This window comes from Pelodiscus sinensis, chromosome 10 (genome assembly GCF_049634645.1).
Source record: "Pelodiscus sinensis isolate JC-2024 chromosome 10, ASM4963464v1, whole genome shotgun sequence".
Lineage (NCBI taxonomy): Eukaryota > Metazoa > Chordata > Testudines > Trionychidae > Pelodiscus > Pelodiscus sinensis.
Genome location: NC_134720.1, coordinates 37,055,380 through 37,076,853, shown reverse-complemented (window position 1 = coordinate 37,076,853; position 21,474 = coordinate 37,055,380). Strand labels below are relative to the sequence as shown.

Genomic DNA, 21,474 nt, shown 5'->3' with positions numbered 1-21,474 from the left:
TTAATGCCTTTCAAATATTATATGGTAAACTATACTGCCTCACAGTTTATGCCCTTAGCAAACATAACGTAAGTCTGATATGTGAGTACAGCAGATTCTCCAAAATGCTTAGGCAATATCATTAAGTAATCATTTCCTATATTTGAACAAAACATAAAAAGGCTAAATGTCAGTTTAATTTGTGTTTTGTACCTGACTGATCACAACACTGTTTACCGTTTTATGCCTTTGGAAAACCATAGCATTAACAATCAATATTTAATATCATGTGTAAATTAACCTTTTGTTTTTTTAATAGATTTATTCACAGTTTTTAATTTTATTTCTAAACAAATGTAACAACATGCATCACCATCTACTACACACACACACACACACACACACACCAAAAGAGGAGGTGGTTAAATTAATTTGCATTACATAATTTCAGAGTATTGTCTGCATTTATTCTCTCCAACACCTAAATTCTTTTATTCCAAAGAGAGTCAGGAGAAGTTAATTCCCTTTAGGTGTTTAACCTCAGACTAACCTGGTTCATAGGTTAGAGCCCATTGCATAAAGCATTCTAAAATAAATTAATTAATTACAAAATGCACCAGCAAGATAAATAAATTATTTCCCAGAACATTTTCATAGCTTGCGAGAAGACATCAATTACTGTAGCTGATCTTGTAAATTAATGATTCACAGTGATGGATTATTCATGCACATCAGCCAGCTGAACATTATACTTTGACTCAGGGGGGAAAGGAGAGTTCAACAGGTCTTAATTATGCTTTGTGTAAGTTCAAACTTCAATAAATAAAATGTTTCAACCTGGTTGAAGTTAAAGAAAAAAGAAAGGAACAATTTAAGAGTAAAAAGTCTTTATTGGTCTCTATAATCCCACATAAGTGGAACAGCCTCTTACGACAAGAACGCATTGCCTCAAGCGAGCTCCCTAAAACAGTCCTAAATTGATGTTTTACAAATATACATTTTGTTGGACTGCACACCAACTGTCCTCAAGAATGAAAAACTCATTTAAATCTTATGTTTTTTCCATAATTTCACAACATTTAAGTGATGGAACAATTCCTTGATTCCAGAGCACATCAAACTAAGTGGCATAGACTTATTTCAATTCCACTCAACACCATGAATTTCTACACGAGTGAAACAACCAGCCAATATTTCAGTCTCTTGTGCTTATTCTCTAAATAAAAACGTAAGAAAAACAAGTTTTTCCTTCTGGAGTTCCTATGTTCTCTTATAGCCTCTCTATTATATGCTACATGTGGATTTTTACACCCCATTACATGCTACATTAACTGTTATCATAAAAAGATATCTACCTTGTGTATCATTTTGATCAGAAGTGTGGAGAGTGTTGTTTGTACTGACAAATCTAGACTGTTCAGTTAACAACATTTTTGTACCTGAAATAAAGTAGCTATTTGAAGCCATCACAGCACACAAAGCTCTTAAAAAATTTCACAAACATTTGTTCAAAAATAGTGATAAGAAAAACTAGTTCATTACAGCTGGAAAGAACCTAATATGTATAGTATTGCCAGTGGGAGTCTACTAGCAATCATATTACCCTACTACAGGGGAATAAAAAAAGTCACCATATTTGTTGAGGATTGGCGCCATCTAAAACATTACTATTTATGAATTTAGCATCACAACACTGTTATGAGATATAAAATGAGGATAATACTTCTCTAAGTGGGGAAACTCAAGCACAAAGATTCCATGACTTTCCCCAAGGAAACAAAGAAAGCATGTGGATAAGCTAAAAACTAAACCCAGGTCTTCTGGGACACAAGTCAGGGCCCTAGACACTGGGTTATTCTTTCTTGTGTTTGTAGGACCAACCCTAGAGCCTAAAAGTAATGCTAAAAACAAGACTTCTATTTGCCTGCTTTCTTTTCCCTACCATGTGTAAGTGCCAATCACCATGTTATCCATTTTAAAATGGAGTTTGTAATCCAAAATGGAGTCTGCTGACTCCTTTCACCTCAGCAGTGCCTCTTCCTGCCAAAAGCACCTTGAAGAAGGCATTGCACTCCTCCCTCTCGCCTCTGCACACGGCACCAGGCCTGGGTACCCCACACTATTACCATGCGTGCGCATCCTAGCTATGCACCCGAACCTCTTTTCCTGTGCACACCACCCAATTCCTTTGCACCCCACACACTAACCCATTTTCCCGCCTTGACATTTTTATAAACCCCTCTTTGAGGAGAGCTCGGGTTGCTTGGTTCTCCTTCGTCCGTCTGTGCGCATTGTCATCTACCCCTGAGGAGCCCATTCATCCATTCCTGCGTGATCTGATTGGGACTATCCAGATCCAGTGGCCTACTTCGAGGTGTGAGGGAAGCCTCCTTCTGCTATCCAGCACTTTGGGATTTTGGGACTATTATCACGGGTCCTGCTTATAAAGGACATTCAGACAAGGACTGGTGTCTACTAACTTAAAGCGTCAGCTCTGTAACCCAGACAGGGCATACACAGGAGAGGAGACAGGGAAGAGGTGGGGCAGAGCTTGGGGGACAAGTCCCCCATTGCTAGAAGGGAAGTCAGTGCCTATGGGTCTGCTATATAATATGATCCCCCTCCCCTGAGATGTGCCAAGAGTTCCTTGGTATCATCTAAGAAACAAGAAAGGGTATGGTCAATTTTCTCTCATGGCAGACAATAAGGCTACATCTACACTTCAGAGTTTTTGCGAAAAAACTTGCGAAGTATCCACACTACAAGCACATTCTTGCACAAGAAAAAGTACAATAAATCATAAGAAGACAGGCTATTTGCGCAAGAGTTATTCCTCTTTCTACAAGGAATACACCTTTTTGCATAAGAGCTCTTGCGCAAAAGGAAAGTGGGGACAGGCAACAGGGGTTTCTTGGGAAAGACACCCCTATGGCTAAAATGGTCAGAGCTTTCTTGTGCAAGAGATTGTCCATACTGCCATGGACTCTCTTGCTCAAAAACACATGGCAGTTGGAGGCGCTCTTGCACAAGAATTTTTTGCGCAAAACGTTCTTGCACAAGAAGCCTGCAGTATAGACGTAGCCTAAGAGTGGAGTGGCTCAATGTTCTGTAGTGTGCCCAGTGTTATGTACACACGGAGATATCCAAGCAATTTGGGAGCATTACAATTAGGTGATTCCGAAGTTCTTTATGCTAGATAAATGGACAACATGGTGCTAAATGAAGTTGAATGTCTACAAGGGCAAACACTAGAGGGGGAAAAAATGTAGCTACTCATACAAATGGTGACCACATTTCCATCCGTCGAATACAGGACCTAGTAAAATTGCCACTGAAGTTGCTTGAATTTGAGCAATCCCACCCCCCTCCCAGCACACTGTAAAATCTCACAGGCCCTGGAAGAGAAAGGGAGCCATGGCAATCTAGGCTAAAGAGTGGAGGGAAGCCCAGATATAGGTGGTGTTAAGGTCAACTAAAGAACGGTGACATGGGGGGGGGCGCATTGGCCATGTGACCTACCCCCAACTTGGGGAAGGGCTGGGACAATCACCCTCTGTCCCATCTCTTTCCTCAACTGATGCCACCTGGGGTCCAGTGCCAACAGCAGGGGTCACGGCCTCCCCGACTCACTGACAGCATTAGCCACAGCTCCGTCTGCTCCCTTGACAGCAGCTCAGTCTGCTTCCTGCCAGTGAGTATAAGGGTAGTGTGACAGCCCATCGGGGACCCCCCCCCCGATCCTGCACCCCCCATAGCAGCAAGATGAGGCTCTGCCAGCCAGTAGAATAGAGAGGGTTTATTGCTTCTCCAGGACATAGCACAGCACAGATGTGATGTGGTTATAGGAATCAGAACCAGGCAGCCTCAGACCCCTTGGGTAGGGGTACATAGCCCCCTGAACTCCAAGCACTTTGCTTGTCTCCTCTCTTCATATCATCCCAGCCAAAAACTGCCCAGCCCCCAGGCCCTGCCCCTCAGTCAGGTAGCCATCTCCGCCTCCCTTCCTGTCTCTCCCTCTGAGAAGAGCTTTCTTATCTGCTCAGGCTGGTACTGAGGTGTCTGGGCCAATACACATGTTGGTGAGTCAATGGGAATCACACATCATAGCATAGGGGATCCCTGGGTTACAGAGCAGATAGCACCAGGAGAGCAGAGCAGAGCAAGCTGGGGCTGCATTATTCCACTTCCCCCACAGCCGGTGAGTATGGTGACAGGGTTGGATGATGCTTGTTACTGGTGCAAGCAGCCCCCCTGCGAGCTCTCCCAGATGCCCAGAAACTCAGCCTGCTGGCCAGCCCATTGACCTTTCTGTCCACACTGTTTACAGGGATGCATGCCTCCTCTTGCCACCTGCATGCATCGCCTGTTGGAAGATTATAGGGTTTGATTGGGAGGTGCTCTGAGACGAGAGATGATTGGGAGATGCAAGTCTGAGACTGATGGGATCCAAGGTCCATTTAGGCTGGAACCACTTCCTCCGTGTGTAGTAGGACTCCTACTTGGAAAGTAGGAGGCAGCAGGCTTACTGATTTTTTTTCCTTTCCTTGTCCACTTGGCAAACTCCATTAGCCCCCACCCACAGACCTTTTGAATCTATCAGAAAGTATGTAAGGATACAATAAAATGAACTTGGAATTTCTTATATCATTTATTAGGACTTCTCAGGTGGTCAGCAAAAAAAAAAAAAAAAAAAATCTTCATTTTATGTGCAACTGATATTTTGCACACAACCATGAATCTTGTTTACAGTAATGTTATCTCATGTTGAAAATGTGTTATAGCAAATTGCTCAGCCTGTCTTAGGTTTTGATTAATATTTATAAATAGTTTAGGGAACTGAGGAGGGTGATTTTATCTGAACGACTGTAGAAGTCTAAAGAAAAGAAAAAATATGAACTGCTTCAATGATCTTAAATTGCTATGTGAAGTATACGACAATTAAATGCTCCAGTAACTGTTTAATGCGGACAGAGCAGAAAAAGCACTCTAGAAGAATAGATATACCGAGCCAATTAAAAAAACATAACATAGTTAGAAATATAAATACAACCAAAGTCCTTGCTGGGTAAACCGAGATAGAAAACATTACCATACAATCTACAGACATGCAAATGGATGTTGCTAAAAGATTCAAGTTTTGTTATTGTTTTGAGAAATGTGGCAGATGTCTTTGCTAATTGAGAGACAGCAAGAAATTCAGACAGGGCATCTTTAGGTAGGTGCATCTAAGTTATCTGTAGACTTAGAGGAGGCCATGTTCAGTGAAGAAATGGTCAACACAGAGCTGGTGCAAAGTCAGAGACCCAAATTCTGTCACTTTTACATAGAGTATACCTCATTCCAGTATTGCTTCCAATGGTACGACTCGTGGAACTGAGTTCTACATCACATGAGTACAAATGCCAGGGTTGAGCAAAACGTAAGGAGCAAGTTAATTACTGCCAAGGCAGTTTAAGTCATCTTGCATCACTAAAGTGCTGGTGCACTAGCTAATGCACCATATTTAAGAACCAAGTCTAATTTGTCAAAGTTACTTAAGTAAAAAGTTACTGCAGAAGATTATCCGGCCTTCTGACTACTACCCCATGCTACTCATCCATGTGGGCACAAACAATACTGTGAGGTGTGACACTGAGCGGATCAAGAGTGACTACAGGGCTCTGGGAGAACAGGTGAAGGAGTTTGGAGCGCAGCTGGTATTCTCTTTGATCCCAAGAAGGTAGGGACCCAGCCAGACACAGGTGCATCCTGGAGATGAATGCCAGGCTGTGAAGATGGTGTCGCCAGGAGGGCTTTGGCTTCCTTGACTACGGGATGCTATTCCAGGATGGACTATTAGGCAGAGATGGTGTTCACCTTTCGGGGGGAAGTGGGGGGAGATCCTATTTGGACACAGACTGGAGAACCTAGTTTAAAGCACTCCTCACTAGGTTAGACAGGGACAGGTGAGCAAAGCCCACAGGTAAGTGGAGAACATGGAGACCTGGGAGATGGGTCAGAAATGGGAGGGAGCATGGGCTATAATAGCAGAGAGAAAGGAGGGTCAGGGCAAAACTAGGAGGCAAGGTCAAATCAGTATCTTAGATGCCTATATACAGATGTAGAGAAGTATGGACAATAAGCAGGAAGAACTGGAAGTGCTAATAAATAAATTATGACATTGTTGGCATTACAAACTTGGTGGGCTAATACACGATTGGAATGTTTGTATAGAAGGGTACAGCTTGCTCAGAAAGGATAGACAGGGAAAAACGGAGGTGGTGTTGCCTTACATATTAAAAATGAACACACTTGGAATGAACTGGAGATGGACATAGGAGACAGAAGTGTTGAGAGTCTCTGGGTTAGGCTAAAAGGAATTAAAAACAAGGGTGATGTCGTGCTAGGAGTCTACTACAGGCCACTTATCCAGGTGGAAGAAGTGGATGAGGCTTTTTTTAAAACAACTAACAATATCATCCAAAGCCCAATAATTAATTGGTGGCAATGGGGGACTTCAACTATCCAGATATATGTTGGGAAAACAACACAGAGGGGCGCAGACTGTTCAATAAGTTCTTGGACTGCATTGGAGACAACTTTTTATTTCAGAAGTTTGAAAAAGCTACCGGGGTGGAAGCGGTTCTAGATTTGATCCTAACAAATAGGGAGGAACTGGTTGAGAATTTGAAAGGCAGCTTGGGTGAAACTGATCATGAAATCATAGAGTTCACAATTCTAAGGGCGGGCAGAAGGGAGAACAGCAAAACAGAGACAATGGATTTCAGGAAGGCAGATTTTGGTAAGCTCAGAGCTGATAGTCTTGATTCCCATGGGACCCTTACCTGAGGGGAAAAACTGCTGAGGAGAGTTGGCAGTTTTTCAAAGGGACATTTTTAAGGGCCCAAAAGCAAGCTATTCCGCTGCTTCGGAAAGATAGAAAATATGGCAAAAGACCACCTTTGCTTAACCATGAGATCTTGCATGATCTAAAAATAAAAAAGGAGTTATATAAAAAATGGAAAGTAGGACAAATTACAAAGGATGAATATAGGCAAACAACACAGGAATGCAGGCACAAGAATAGACAGGCAAAGGCACAAAATGAACTCAAACTAGCTACAGGAATAAAGGGAAACAAGAAGACTTTTTATAAATACATTAGAAGCAAGAGGAAGACCAAGGACAGGGTAGGCCCACTGGTCAGTGAGGAGGGAGAAACAGTAACAGGAAACTTGGAAATGGCAGAGATGCTTAGTGACTTCTTTGTTTCGGTCTTCACCGAGAAGTCTGAAGGAATGCCTAACATAGTGAATGCTAGTGGGGGGGGGGGGGGGGTAGATTTGGGGTATCTAAAAGGGTGTCAAAAGGAGGAGAGAGAAAGCTTGTTCTATCCTCAGAGGCCAAGATGAACAAGAAGCAATGGGCTTAAACTGGAGCAAGGGAGGTTTAGGTTGGACATTAGGAAAAAGTTCCTAAGTGTCAGGGTTGTCAAACACTGGAATAAATTATCCAGGGAGGTTGTGGAATCTCCATCTCTGGAGCTATTAAGAGAAGGTTACATAAATGTCTAGCAGGGATGGTCTAGACAGTATTTGGTTCTGCCATGAGGGCAGGGGACTGGACTCGATGACCTCTCGAGGTCCCTTCAAGTCCTGCTATTCTATGAAAACAGTAAATGCATTTAATGGAAAGTTAATTGGTATTTAATAGAGCTGTCAAGTGATTAAAAAACTGAATCACGTGTGTCTCTCCTTTGAAACGTTGTGGAGACATTTCAACAGGGCAGAGCTGTATGGACCCTGGATCAGCTCGAGTCCCCCAGCTGACCCTGGGCTCCATGCAGCACTGCCCCTTTGAAGCGTTGCAGTGGCACATCAACGGGGCAGCGCAATATGAAGCCCAGGATTAGGTGGAGTGCCCAGCTAACCCTGGGTTCCTGTTGCTGTGGGGAGCCCAAGGTCAGCTGGGAGTCCCCAGCTGACCCCGGGCTCCACGGCTGCCCCTTTAAAATGCCATCTCTGGCATTTCAAAGGGGCAGCTGCCATGGAGCCTGGGATCAGCTGGGCACTGCCCATCAGCTGATTCTGGGCTCTGCGTAGCAGCGGAACCTGGGGTCAGCTGGGAGCTGCCAGCTTATCCCGGGCTTCCCACAGCAGCAGAACCCACGGTCAGCCAGGGACTCCCCAGCTGACCGCGGGCTCCTCTGCCCCTTTGAAACACACAGAGGGAGCATTTCTAAGGGGCAGCCACTGCACAGCTGATCCCATGGCTCACCTGTAGAACAGCTGTTCCTTTGAAACGCAGATTCTGCACATTTCAAAGGGGCTGTGGAGCCCGGGGTCAGCTGGGGAGGTCCCAGCTGATCCCAGGCTCTGCGTTGCACTGCCCCTGTGAAGCATCACAGCAGCACTTCAAAGGGGCAGCACAGCATTAACACCTGCGATTAATGCATTACAAACATTTAATGTGTTAATCCCAGACTCGTTAATCTCAGGCATTATCACATCAATTGACAGCCCTAGTATTTAAGTTTTCTCGGTCAAAAAAAAAAAAAAAAAAAAAAAAAAAAAAAAAAAAAAGCAGCACAAAAGTTGCGTACATGGATTCAATTCACGTAAGGAAAGAGGATAACGTGGAAAGGCTAAGGAAACTAAGGCCTCTTTCAAGTGTTCTTGAGTAGTTAATCTCAGAAAGGGAAAAGTCACTTTTTTATATCTATAAAAACCTACTTCACTTACGGGACTGCATTGTGAGCTTAATCCCTTTCCCTTTATCAAGTTCCTGAAAATTGAGAGATCTCAGCAACACACAGGGGATTCTCAGCACTTTTTAGTAGTGGGCTCTTGGTTAGTGAATGTCCAGCATTACTTAACTATTACATTTAAATGAACTGCATAAGTACAGCATCACACAAGACCTCTAGTGCACTCACCTCCCATCAGTTTCTAATTTAGCATTTTAATATTTGTGTAAAGTAACTAATGCATGGCTATATTAATTTTTTTCTAACTTGAGTTCTAGCTAACAATGTAGAAGATATTCTCTCCAAAGAAACGGCCTTGTCTTATAAAAATCTTTTTTTCCTAGTAGATCAATAACCTGCTGAGACAAAAAACAAAAACAAACAAACCCTGGATTTCATGCATTAGTTTCCCGAGAGTCTTTGATACAAAGTGAAAAAAGTTTCCCCATTTTGGAAAGAGAATCTGTACGACTGTTTTGCAATTGTGCAACAAAATGGAAATCCTCAATTCAGTTTTCATTACATTAGTATTAGCCATACTCTGCAGCTTTCATAAATGTGTGAAAAAACATCTTAAAGGACATGTGACATGACAGGTGAAATTTTAATCACTTTGCACAGGCATTCATCAAATATGCTTGTGTAAGTCCGATAGTGAAGACATTAACAATCAGTCAAAGAGAGTTTTGAAAACACACAGAGAATATAGCTACGGTGGAGCATAGTGGTGACAGGAATGGCCATACTGCTAATTACCATGACTAGGTATTTTTCAATGGATCAGACAATTTTTGGCATAAGTGGTTCTGCTTTGATTTTGTTTGGGATGAAACAAGTGACAGGATGTGGAGTGTAGTGAGAGAGTGAGTGGGTGTGTAACTATCACTTGAATCCACAAAAAATGCTCTTGCTTTTAAAGTACTGCGGTGTAGCATAGAGCATGTCTGGGAGATTGATCTTCTGTGTGGAAGACTGATCTTCTGGCATTCAATTTAGGACCCCCTAAATTGAACTCTGAGGGCACTCCCTGTTGGTGCTCGGTACCCCTTGATTCGAAATAAATATATTTGCTCCTGTCGACCTCCCACTGCAAAGATGGCACCAAGCTCTTCTTAAGGTATGTCGACTCTAGCTATGTTATTTATGTACCTGGAGTTGCGTATCTTAAACCGACCTTCCAAGTGTAAGCGGCGGAATGGTCCCGCTATTGTGGGGAACTTTCCTGGCTTCTATACCACCCCGGTGAAATGGACCAGCGAAAGGATCTGAGTCCCCGCTCCCACTTCCTTTACCCCACGTAGGTCCCCTGATCCTGAGGGCTCCCCTTCCACCCTCTTGAGTAGCAGAGTCCTCGAAACCCCAACAAGGCTGGGCCCAGGTTTCCTGGGGCTTAATCCCCGACCTTGTAGTCTCTAGGGGCAGGAGTTAGGGTGTCCCCACTCCGAGGTGCTCTCTTTACACTGCATGCTTTCTTGGCCCAGTGATCATTTCATCAGGTTCAAAGCAAATACAATTTATTAAACATCAACTGATTAAAGAGAAAAGAATAAGAAAAAAAATGAGAATGGTTAAATGAGAACACACAGCCCTGCTCTCTAGCACAGGGACATCAAAACAGCAGTCTGCAGAGTGTAAGGACAGTTCACAGTCTCTTCCTTAGAAGCCTTGGAAGTGCTGCAGGGGGCTGCAGGCTGGACACGCTTGCTCTGGCAGTGACCACACAGCCTCAAGCTCTAAGTGGCCAGACCCCTCTCCCAATCTGGCCTGCTGGGCCTCTTGGCTGGCGATATCACCCTGCCCAGAGCCTCTCCCCACACTTGGCTGGTCCCAGATGCTCACCACACCCAGCTGTAGGCTGTGCTGTCTTGTCAGCGTCCAGCTCCTTGTGGTGCTTCTCTGTCCCTTTTGGCTTCTCTGATCACTGCCAGTCTGCCGCTCAACACAGGGTCTGTGCTCCTTGAGCTGTGTGTGCCTGGCTCTGTTGCTGCAGAACTTCTTCTGCACACAGCTTGCACTGCTCTTAGCTGTGTCTCAGCTCTCTCCTTGCTCAGAGAGACCCAGAACAATCCCAGCTCACAGGGAGGAGGGGGCCTGGCCTCTCACTTTCCTCACTGACCTGTCCAACCTGTCAATCAGGCTGAGCTGGAGTGTTGGCTGCTTTCCATTGTCTCTGGGGTCTGTCAGTCTCATGGACCCTTCCCCTTTTGATACTGCGAGCTGGCATACCAAAAACTCCCACAGAGTTTTAGCAAGGGGCTAACAGTCCCCTTACACAAGTGTCATATAAACCTAGCCATAGCTTTATTGATTAGAGCACTGTTCAATACAACTTGTACACCAATATCTGTATTGGCTATCTTATAATCTGGATTTATAGTTGGTAATATCTTAAATAACCTTTTTTTGGTGGGGGGAGGAGAGAGGTGAAGGGAAAGTGAGTAAGAAACATACTATACATTTCCTGCAGATACGTTAATTGTACCCACTTGTGTTGCTGCATGTGGTTAATGCTTAGGAGACTTATTTTGGACACCTTCCTTCCAAAAATCTACATTACTGTTGCCACACATCTGATAACTGTAATGAACACACAGAGAGAGCATGCATATAGAAGCTACATAAACTCCTTAACGCAAGTTGTGCAATTGTTCAGTTATATGTCTGCCATTTTGTGTCAGTGTCGTGTTCTTTCCATTGGGCACAGAATTTTTATAGTTGTTACTACTGATATCACTATGAGGGGCATGCAACAGCTGAACATAAGTTTTTGTTGATTGCTTTTAAATACATAGGCTACGTCTACACTGGCCCTGTCTTCGGAAGGGGCATGCTAATTTTGAACTTGGGAATAGGGAAATTCGCGGGGGATTTAAATATCCCCCGCGGGATTTAAATAAACATGGCCGCCGCTTTTTTTCCGGCTTGGGGAAAAGCCGGAAAAAAGCATCTAGACTGGCGCGATCCTCCGGAATAAAGCCCTTTTCCGGAGGATCTCTTATTCCTACTTCAAAGTCACTTAACTGCCCTATGTAGTATTGTAGATAATATATACCTACCTATCTACAGGAGAAACATTCAACAATTGCCAAGACCGTTGAAATTCATCAGTTCAGAACTAGCAAAGTCATAAGAGTATATAAATGGTAACATAGGATACAATTAGTCAAAACGTCTATAACTAAAACACTATCTCTAGACACTGTTCCCATTGGCAGAGGAAAACATTCTCTTCTTTATTATTGCTCAGCAATTACACAAACAAGCCTTTCTTTTATTGATAATACAAGATCAAAACTCTATGAAAATCATCTGACTTTCCCCTTGGTATTGGTTTACATAAATGTATTTAAATGTATTTAAGCGCTCTGGATATCTATCTTCTTTAAATCTATAATGTACACTCAAAGATATCTCCTGGATGATCAAAAACTCAGTTTTGAATATCAGGTTAGAGTGAAGCCCAAAAGTTCAAGGTAAGATACACAACAGACCATAGGCTCAGTACCTTATCTCTTAAACCACTGTGTATATAAAATATTGGGGTTTCCCTTGTATGACATTGTGACCCCATATTTTCATGGAACTATGTTTCATAATATGAATATGCATAACTTGAACATCTTCATGCAAAATGGGGCAAGAATCCTATCCTTCAAGACCTTATAATCCCTGAATGAGTATATTCTATTTGTGCACACTGTGGCAAAGGCCATTCCCTCCCTTGCTAGCCTCTGTATATTTCTCTTCCGTGGTGACATAGGCCTTGGATAAAGCAGCCCCTGAACTAATAGAGTTTTATGCTTGTTGTCTCCCTAGGGTTGCCAGGTGTTTCTTATTCACCCGGACCGTCCGGTATTTTAGCCTCCTGTCTGGTAAAAAAAAAAAAAAAAAAAATCAGAGAATGCCAGACACCTGAGATGTCCGGTATTTTCTGAACTTTTCCCTGGCCAGTAGGTGAAAATACTGGGTACCTGGCAACCATACAAACACTCAGCATCCGGCCTCCCCCCTGACCCCAACACCCCCAGCCCTCATGCTTACCTGGTTCCCCAAGGCTGCATTCACTCTTTAAGGGGACATTCTGTTGTAATGCTTTTTTTTTTTGGCTCAATAAGTCCTTGGAGTCCTTTTTTTTTTTTTTTTGCTCAACATCTTTGGTCTCCCTCCCCCCTTTCAGAATTTCCCCGCCCCCCCCACAGAATTTTTTCCGGGGGGGGGGGGGGGGGAAAGAGGGTGTTTGGTATTTGTTTCAACCATCTGGCAAACCTATGTCTTCCCCCTATGGTAAGGAACCCAGCCTCTTCTCCCAGAGATGCTCCCCTGCTTTGTCTAGGGGGCACATCTCTACACAACAGCGTTAATTCAGAAAAATCTGACATTATTTTGAAATAAAGTGTGCATCTACACAGTAAGCCTTCATTTCAAAATAATGGAGAGCTGAAGGACTTCTTACTCTGACTCCTGTAACCCTCGCTTCATGAGCAGTAAGGGATGTCGACGGAAAAGTGTTCTTCCTTCGACTTCCTGCTGCGTAGACAGTGCCAACAGCTGAATTAAGCTATTTCGACTTCAGCTATGCAATTGTTGTAGCTGAAGTTGCATAGCTTAATTCAACTTCTGTCCTGCTGTGCAGATGTACCCTAGTTTAGTAGCTGCCTAGGTATCTCTCTCACTCTCCTCCTCCTCCCCCCCACTTCCCAACTTGGGAGGGTTTAAAAAGGTCTCAGGCAGCCCTGAAATGGAATTCAGCTGATACTAGTTGGTCTGAGGTAGACCCATCAGCTGACCATGACTTACCCCATTTCTAGTTAACAGGGAAGAGGGTATTTTTCCCACTCTACTGCAGCCAACTGGTCTGACTTTGTCATAGCATGTATCATTCTTGCATTTGCTGTTAAAAATATTAAGTGTGAGGATAGCTCAGTGGTTTGAGCATTGGCCTACTTAAACCCAGGATTGTGAGTTCAATCCTTAAGGTGGCTATTTGGGGATCTGGGGCAAATCTGTCAGGGATGGCACTTGGCACCGCTGTGGGAGCAGGGGACTGGACTCAATGATCTCTCAAGGTCTGTTCCAGCTCTATGTGATAGATTAATAACATTATAGAGATATACCTAGGTCTTTCACTTAAAACCATTAGTGTTACTTAAGGAACTTAATGGCCCAGTGCTCAAAACAATGATCTGTGAAGACTTTTTCTTGTAAGCCTAAACAGTAGTTGGTCCAACAAAGGTATGTAACCATTCCAGCTGATCCATCTTGAATTTGTCATTTATCCACAGGGGTGGGGGATGCAGGGAATGGAACAAAGACTTTCCACCCTGGGGAAATTCTTTAAGGAATGGGAAGCCATCGATTATGGTCTTCAGTTGGCTTCAAAGTCTGCTTCTCTCCCCTGCCCCCACAGAGGAACACATGAAAGAACCTTGGGGAAAATAAAAAAAAAAAAAAGAACTCTAACAAGGGGAGTAGCTATTATATTAAGGGTCAGACAAAAGACCAGATCTGCTTTTAAGAATTTTATCTGGAATAAGGATTAGGGTGAGAAATTAGGGTTTGTACCATTTTCTCTTGATGCATTAGTCTTAGCGGTCATGTTTTTTTTAGTTTAGCTTAGCTCAGCAACTTACTTTGGTCTGTTGTCATTTGCAACCACTTAAATCCTTTTATTAAATACACTAACTCGGTTTATTATGAAACCCAATGTAAATTATTACCAGGGGAAGCAACAGCTGTGCATTTATCTTTCATTGATAAAGGGAGTAAACTTTATGAACTTTCTTGCTGTAAAACTTTTACACAGCATAAGATGGATTTGTCTGGGGGTTTGATCCTTATTTGGAGCTCTATTCCTGGGTGCTGTCGAGTCTCTAACTGAGCCCTCCCAGAACTCCCTCCACATCTCTGGTCTGCTGTAGGAGGGGGGAGGTTATCCCAACTCTGTGCTTTACTGGGAGGTCAGAGCTTCTGGCCCACAAAGGCAGGGTGGTGGAGCACCCCAGAGGGCAGGTATGTGGGATCAGTGGTATGATCAGCACATTGGGTGAAACTCTCTAGGAGGATCTTAGCGATGCAACCCATCACACTTTCTCTCTTCCACACTTACGAAACACATTCCAAGACCATGCTCTTGAGATATCTAGCAAACTTCCCTAGTAGCGATCGTATAATTGAATAGTCATGTAACCGCACTCCAGGGGAGCCCCTGCTACTCTGAGGCAGCAGTGCAGGGTAGCAGGGGGAGCCAGTCCACGAGGGGAATCAGTTTAAAAACTACACCCCTCACGGACCAGCTGCTTGCTGCCCATGCTGCTGCCTCTTTACCAGAGGCAGCAGCACAGGGTGGCAGCAGCCCCTGTCTGCGGGGGGCGGGGGTCTGAGCTCCCCACAGAGGCTACTCCATTGGATGCAGAGTAGCTTCAGTCTGTGGGAAGAAAGCAGCGTCTGCCTTCGGCAAGCCCAGACCCGTGGTGGACACAGGCTGCCTCATGGCAGCCTCCCTTGCCGCCTCCCCCGCCCCCTCACTGTTGCCTCAGGGGGAAGAGGCAGGTGGTACCACAGAGCCAGCGCTGGGGACCAACTTTTAAGCTGGCTCCCACCAGCACAAGCTCCTGCTTCGGCCCCCCCACCCCTTCCTACCTCTGATACAGAGGCAGTCATGGGGCCGGGAGGGGAGGAAGAGAGAATGCAAGTAATCAACATGGTGAACCGATAAGTTTAGGGTTCTTGGTGTTTGTCTACTTGACTACTCAGTGACATCTCTATGATCTACCTACTAATGATAAAAAGCAGATCCTTAAAAACGTAAATTTTAACTATCTACATTAACCAAGAAAAAAAAATACTGTCAATGGTTATGACTCAATCTTCCTCTCCTTCGTCAGTGTGCCTCCACTTACTTTAGGGGAAAGATTTCAGATTTAATTCAGCATGATTGGCAAATCAATTTTTAAGTAGTTCCTGACCATCCATCCCCTCCCCCCCCCCATTTTACATGTTCATCTGACTTTACTCAAACCTTCATGTATATGTTTTTGGTGGGATATTTTACAGCAGTATTCTCCCTGCATCTTGGGAGTGTTTCATTTTAGCCTATGTCACTAAGATTAAAACAATTATACATTACTGTTTTAACCTTAATGATAGCTGCTGAACTCACTTGCAGTCTGCTGAGTGTTCAAAAAAAAAAAAAAAAAAAAAAAAAAAAAAAAAGAAGAGGTACTTCCAACTTATTACTAAAATAACCTTTAGAGGTAGCTGATAAAAGTTTTCTACATTGTCAGGATCAGGTTAAAACACCGTATTTCATTGGTTCTCATTGTCTCCATATTTCCCGCATGGAGTAAAGTCATATTGTATCCTCACAGGGTTCTACATAGTTATATCCACTTGTGATTCATGATCTACAAACATGCTCTCTGGATGTGGATATCCATGGATATAAAGCTGATATATGTAGAGTTCTGCAAATCTGCAGATAAAATGTTGGATCTGTATCCATCTGCTATCCACAAACACAGTCCATAGACATAAAGCTGATATTCACAGATTTGCAGGGCTCTGATCATATCACTGGCCTCAGGCAAATGACAGTTTGAATATTGCTTGTTCAACCATTTATGTATACATTTATTTCTTTTATTTTTCCCCATGTACATTGTAAAAAAAATAAAATGTAGCGGAAATAGTTGTGCTTTAGGCAAAAACCACTTAGCATTGTTACCCATTTGACCATTGGCCTATTCTATAGAAGTGCCCCAAACATGTCATAAGACTTGCTTTATAACAAGGCAATCAAATTACAAAGGATGAATATAAGCAAACACAGGAAGGCAGGGGCAAATTAGAAAGGCAAAGGCACAAATATGAGCTAAATCTAGCTAGAGACATGAAGGGTAACAAGACGACATTCTACAAATGTATTACAAGCAAGAGGAAGACCAAAGACAGTGTAAGCCCATTGCTCAGTGAAGAGGGAGAGACAGTCAACAGGAAATTTGGCAGTGGCAAGGGCACTTAATGACTTCTTTGTTTCAGTTTTCACCAAGATGTTTGGTGGTGATGGGATTCCTAACAGTGAATGCTAGTGGAATTGTGGTGGGTTTAGCAGTTAAAATACAGGCAGTTATGAACAGGGCCCTCCCTCTCCCTGGTCTCCAGCAGACCAGGGACGGGGAGGAAAGCGGCGGAACACGCGGGCAGCGGACAGCCCAGACGCGTCTGGGCTGTCCGCTGGCCGCGTGCTCCGCGGTTTTGCTCTGCTCTGCTCCCCCTGGGGACGGGGAGCAAAGCAGAGCAAAGCCGCGGAGCCCGAGGGCAGCAGGATAGCCACAGCGCGTCTGGGCTGTCCCGCTGCCCCCGTTCTCCGCGGCTTTGCTCCTGACGCCTGTGGTACAGCAGCTGGGGCGCTGCCGGTTGGTCCCGTAGCGCCACTCTGGGTGGCGCTGGACCAACCCAGCAGCACCCCAGCTGCTTTGCCCCAGGTGTCCCCAAGTCAGCCGCTGCTGCAACCCCGGGCTTCCTGGAATCAGCTGCTGATCAGTTTCAGCAGCAGCTGACTTGGGGATGACTGGGTTTCTTAAGTTGAATCTGTATGTAAGTCAGAACTGGCCTCCAGATTCAGCCGCTGTTGAAACTGATCAGTTTCAGCAGCGGCTGAATCTGGACGCCAGTTCCGACTTACATACAGATTCAACTTAAGAACAAACCTACAGTCCCTATCTTGTACGTAACCCGGGGACTGCCTGTAATAATAATAAAAAAAGAACCAAGTGAAAAACTACTTAGAAAAGTCAGATGTCTTCAAGTCACCAGGGCATGATGAAATACATCCTAGAATACTCAAGGAGCTGCTAGAGGAGATATCTGAGCCTTTAGCTCTCATCTTTGAGAAATCATGGACAGCAGGAGAGATTCCAGAAGACCGGAAAAGGGTAAATATAGTGCCCATCTATAAAAAGGAAAAATAAGACCAATCCAGAAAGCTATAGACCAGTCAGTTTAACTTTTGTGCCAGAGAAGATAATGGAACAAGTAATTAAGGGATTCATCTACAAACCTCTGGAAGATAATATGGTAATAGAAATCCATGCTGGCTGTTGCCTACTACCATAAGAACAGCCATACTGGGTCAGACCAATGGTTCATCTAGCCCAGTATCCTGTCTGCCGACAGTGGCCAATACTAGATGCCCCAGAGGGAGGGGGACAACGGGTAATCCTCACATGATCTCTCCCATCATCCAGCCCCGGAGAAACAGAGGCTAGGTATACCATTCCTACCCATCCTGGCTAATAGCCATTGATGTACCTAACCTCCATGAATCTATCTAACAGGGTTCAAAAAAGAGCTGAAGTCCTAACCTTCACCATGTCCTCTGACAAGGAGTTCCACAGGTTGACTGTGTGCTGAGTGAAGAAAGAACAAATTATGTCAAACCAATCTAACAGCTTTCTTTGAAAGGATATCAAGTATTGTGGTTCTGTTCAATATCTTCATTAAGTATTTAGATGATGGCACAGAGAGTATGACTATTAAGTATGCAGATGATACCAAGCTGCTTTGGAGATAAGGTCAAAATTCAAAACAAATTGGACAAATTGGAGAAATGGTCTGAGGTAAACAAGATGAAGGTTAATAAGGACAAATGCAAAATACTTCACGTAGGAAGGAACAATCAGTTTCATACATACAGACGGGGAAGCGACTGTCCAGGAAGGAGTACTGTGGAAAGGGATTTAGGGGTCATAGTGGACAACAAGTTAAATGAGTCAACAGTGTCACACTGTTGCAAAAAAAAGCAAACATGATTCTGGGATGCATTAACAAGAGCGTTTGAGCAAGACACGCAAAGTCATTCTTCTGCTTACTCTGTGCTGATTAGGCCTCAGTTGGAGTATTGTGTCCAGTTCTGGGCACCACATTTCAAGAAAGATGTGGTGAAACTGAAGAAGATCCAGAGAAGAGCAACAAAAATGATTAAAGGTCTAGAAAACATGACCTATGAAGGAAAGCTGAAAGAATTGGGCTTGTTTAGTTTAAAAGATATAAGACAGAGGGGACACAATAGCAGTTTTCAAGCATCTAAAAGAGTGTCACAAGGAGGAGAGAGAAAAATTGTTCTTGTCTTCTGATGATAGGACAAGAAGCAATGGGTTTAAATTGCAGCAAGGGAAGGTTAGGATGGACATTAGGTAAATCTTCTTGTCAGGGTGGTTAAATACTGAAATAAACAGCCTAGGGAGGTTGTGGAATTTCCATCACTGCAGATATTTAAGAGCAGGTTGGATAGATATCAGGGATGATGTAGATCATGGGTTCCCAAACTTTGGGGATGCCCCCTGGAGGTGCATGAAGAAATTCCAGGAGGGGCACAAGACATCCCAGCCCCTTCCACCCCCATCAAGTTTTGCTGCCCTGGTCAGTTTTTTTTTTTTTGCGCTCAACAATTTTGCTGCTAATTTTTTTTTCGGGGGGGGGGGGGGGCGAAAATGAGGGGGTCTCAAAAAATCAAAAAGGGGGCATGAATATAGAATATTCTTCTATATTTTTAAACAGAAGTTTGCATTATTAAACAACTTAATTTAGAAACACACAGTTTATTGTCCTTATGCACATGTAAGAAACAGTTTATGTCTGTCTCACCCCCTCCGCCCCACCCACACATCCTCCCATTGATTTGTTTTGTGGACTCTGCAAAGCACAAGACACTTCACCCAATCCGTAGCCCTCCCCCCCATCCCTTCATAGGGCTTACCAAAACAAGACCTACCATTACAACTATAGAAACAAATGTTTTTGGGATGCCAAATGAAGTTAAAAGCTATTAATGATATTAATATTTTTGCACATTACACAAATTTGAGGTCTTCCTCATCAATAATTAGAGATGTGCATTAATTGGTGTTCAATGGATGACACAAAGGTTAAAAATAAAACAAAGCAGGGCACAGTGAAGGGAATACCTTTATTTTCTAATTAGAGCATACCACTGAGTTACCATCCTGTGTATGGCTTTCATTATGCATTCAGTTATTGGGACCTAACAGGTGATGCACGGTTCCATGTTGTGTTGTAGTTCCAAATACTTGAGATCTCTGTTTCTACACTGCAAAGTTGGAGCTTGTATGGCATGTATGGTGTTCCATAGACAGTCCCTTTTTGTTGCTAAAGGGAAACTATTAACCATTGGCTATATCATCACTTACCCATTCATTCAGCTGTTGTAAGCCTTTCATAGGAAAAGTGCCATCATTATCATTTTATACAGTATTCTTAAACTCTTTACATAGAGGTAACAAATTTAAGACACCTGAATTTAAAGCCAAATTTTTGACATGTTTAAGTTTTAATGTTAAAGTTCAAAAGCTTTTCTGTAACAGTAGCTCTTAGTAACTAACCAATGTTAGCATGGCTTAAACAGGGAAAAGGATGGACTTAGAACAATGATATGATTTTGACCTTTACAGTACCTTTGATTTAAAAATATGAAATTGCTTTACATAATTATAATACTTTTATTAATAACAAGTGTTACATACAAATTAGTATCTAAAATAATTAATATACAAATAGTCTGGTAAATATACATTGGCAGAGGAGGCTAGTCATTCTATTGAGATGTCAAGAGATGTGTGAGATTCTGAAGGAGGGAGATTTCAGATATGGCGTGTTGTGTATTTTAGTCACAAAATACAAAAGTCTTCTGTTACAAAGAGAAAGTAACTTTATACTCAAATTGAAAAGTTTTTCTACTGATAGGGTACACTTACAAACTACATATATGCACACACAGATTTTTTATATATATATATATATATATATATATATATATATATATATATATATATATATATACACACACACACACACACACACACACACTAAAGTATCCACCTGTTTTAAATACTACCTCTGCACTCATTCTCAAGTAATTTAAAAGTGAACACCTATAATTAATTTATTTTATTTCTTTTTCAGTTTTAAGAACTTCTTCAGAGTTCTAAATAGCTTTGCTGTAGAAAACAACACATCCTGAATCGTATCAACAAACAACCGATGCTGGTCCCAGTTTACAGTAATTGACACAGTCGTAAGGCAAGTACAACAAATCCACGACTCCGTTCTACAAATCTATAAGGGATGTGCATACACAGTCTATAAAAAACATTAGAGCGTGAAGAAAAACCGTTTTATTTAATACGGTAAAAGATTTTAGGGGTGGCGACCAACCTATCCCTAGACGAGGTAACAAATATCGACAGCCGGAGCCAGGAATTTATTTCACACGTTGTGAGCGAGCTGTCTGAACAACTGACAAGTGAAGTGGGTTTAAAGCACTCACACATACACTGCACACGCACCAGTGTTCAGCCATAGTCAGAGGGAGACTTTCCAACAGCTCCCTACAAATGCAACGCAAAGTCAATGGACGTGCAAACATTTAGCATGCAACAAAACAGAGAGTCGGCGAAAAAAGGATTTCCTAGGGCGAGGAGCCCACCGCAAGCAACCAGGTCGCCCGCCCAGCCAAGTAACTGATAGCGCTTACCTCCCTCGGAGCGGTTCTGCAGCAGCTGCGAACGCTAGAACGGGGAGCCTGCCGGTGTTGGAGCAGCCTGTGGTCCAGAGACCGCTTCAGGAATTGTTTCTGTGGCGTCTGCCGACGCCTGCAAATTCTCACGCCTGCCCCGCCCCTTTCGGGACCACGCCCCCTCGTCTAGTCCGGCACTCCAATTGGGCTAGCTCTGCGACGACTCCTCCTCCAACTC

The 21,474-nt window shown here is 43.3% G+C and overlaps 1 protein-coding gene across 1 annotated transcript in view; it reads right to left on the bottom strand.

Moving 5' to 3' along the window:
- The window catches only part of SERPINI1 (serpin family I member 1), a 98,545-nt gene extending 77,133 nt beyond the window's left edge, over window positions 1-21,412 (bottom strand). Inside the window, exon 1 of the mRNA XM_006127779.4 lies at window positions 21,255-21,412. The gene's annotated coding sequence lies outside the window, so the exon portion shown is untranslated. The remainder of the gene's footprint in view (window positions 1-21,254) is intronic.
- Window positions 21,413-21,474: the final 62 nt, after the last annotated feature.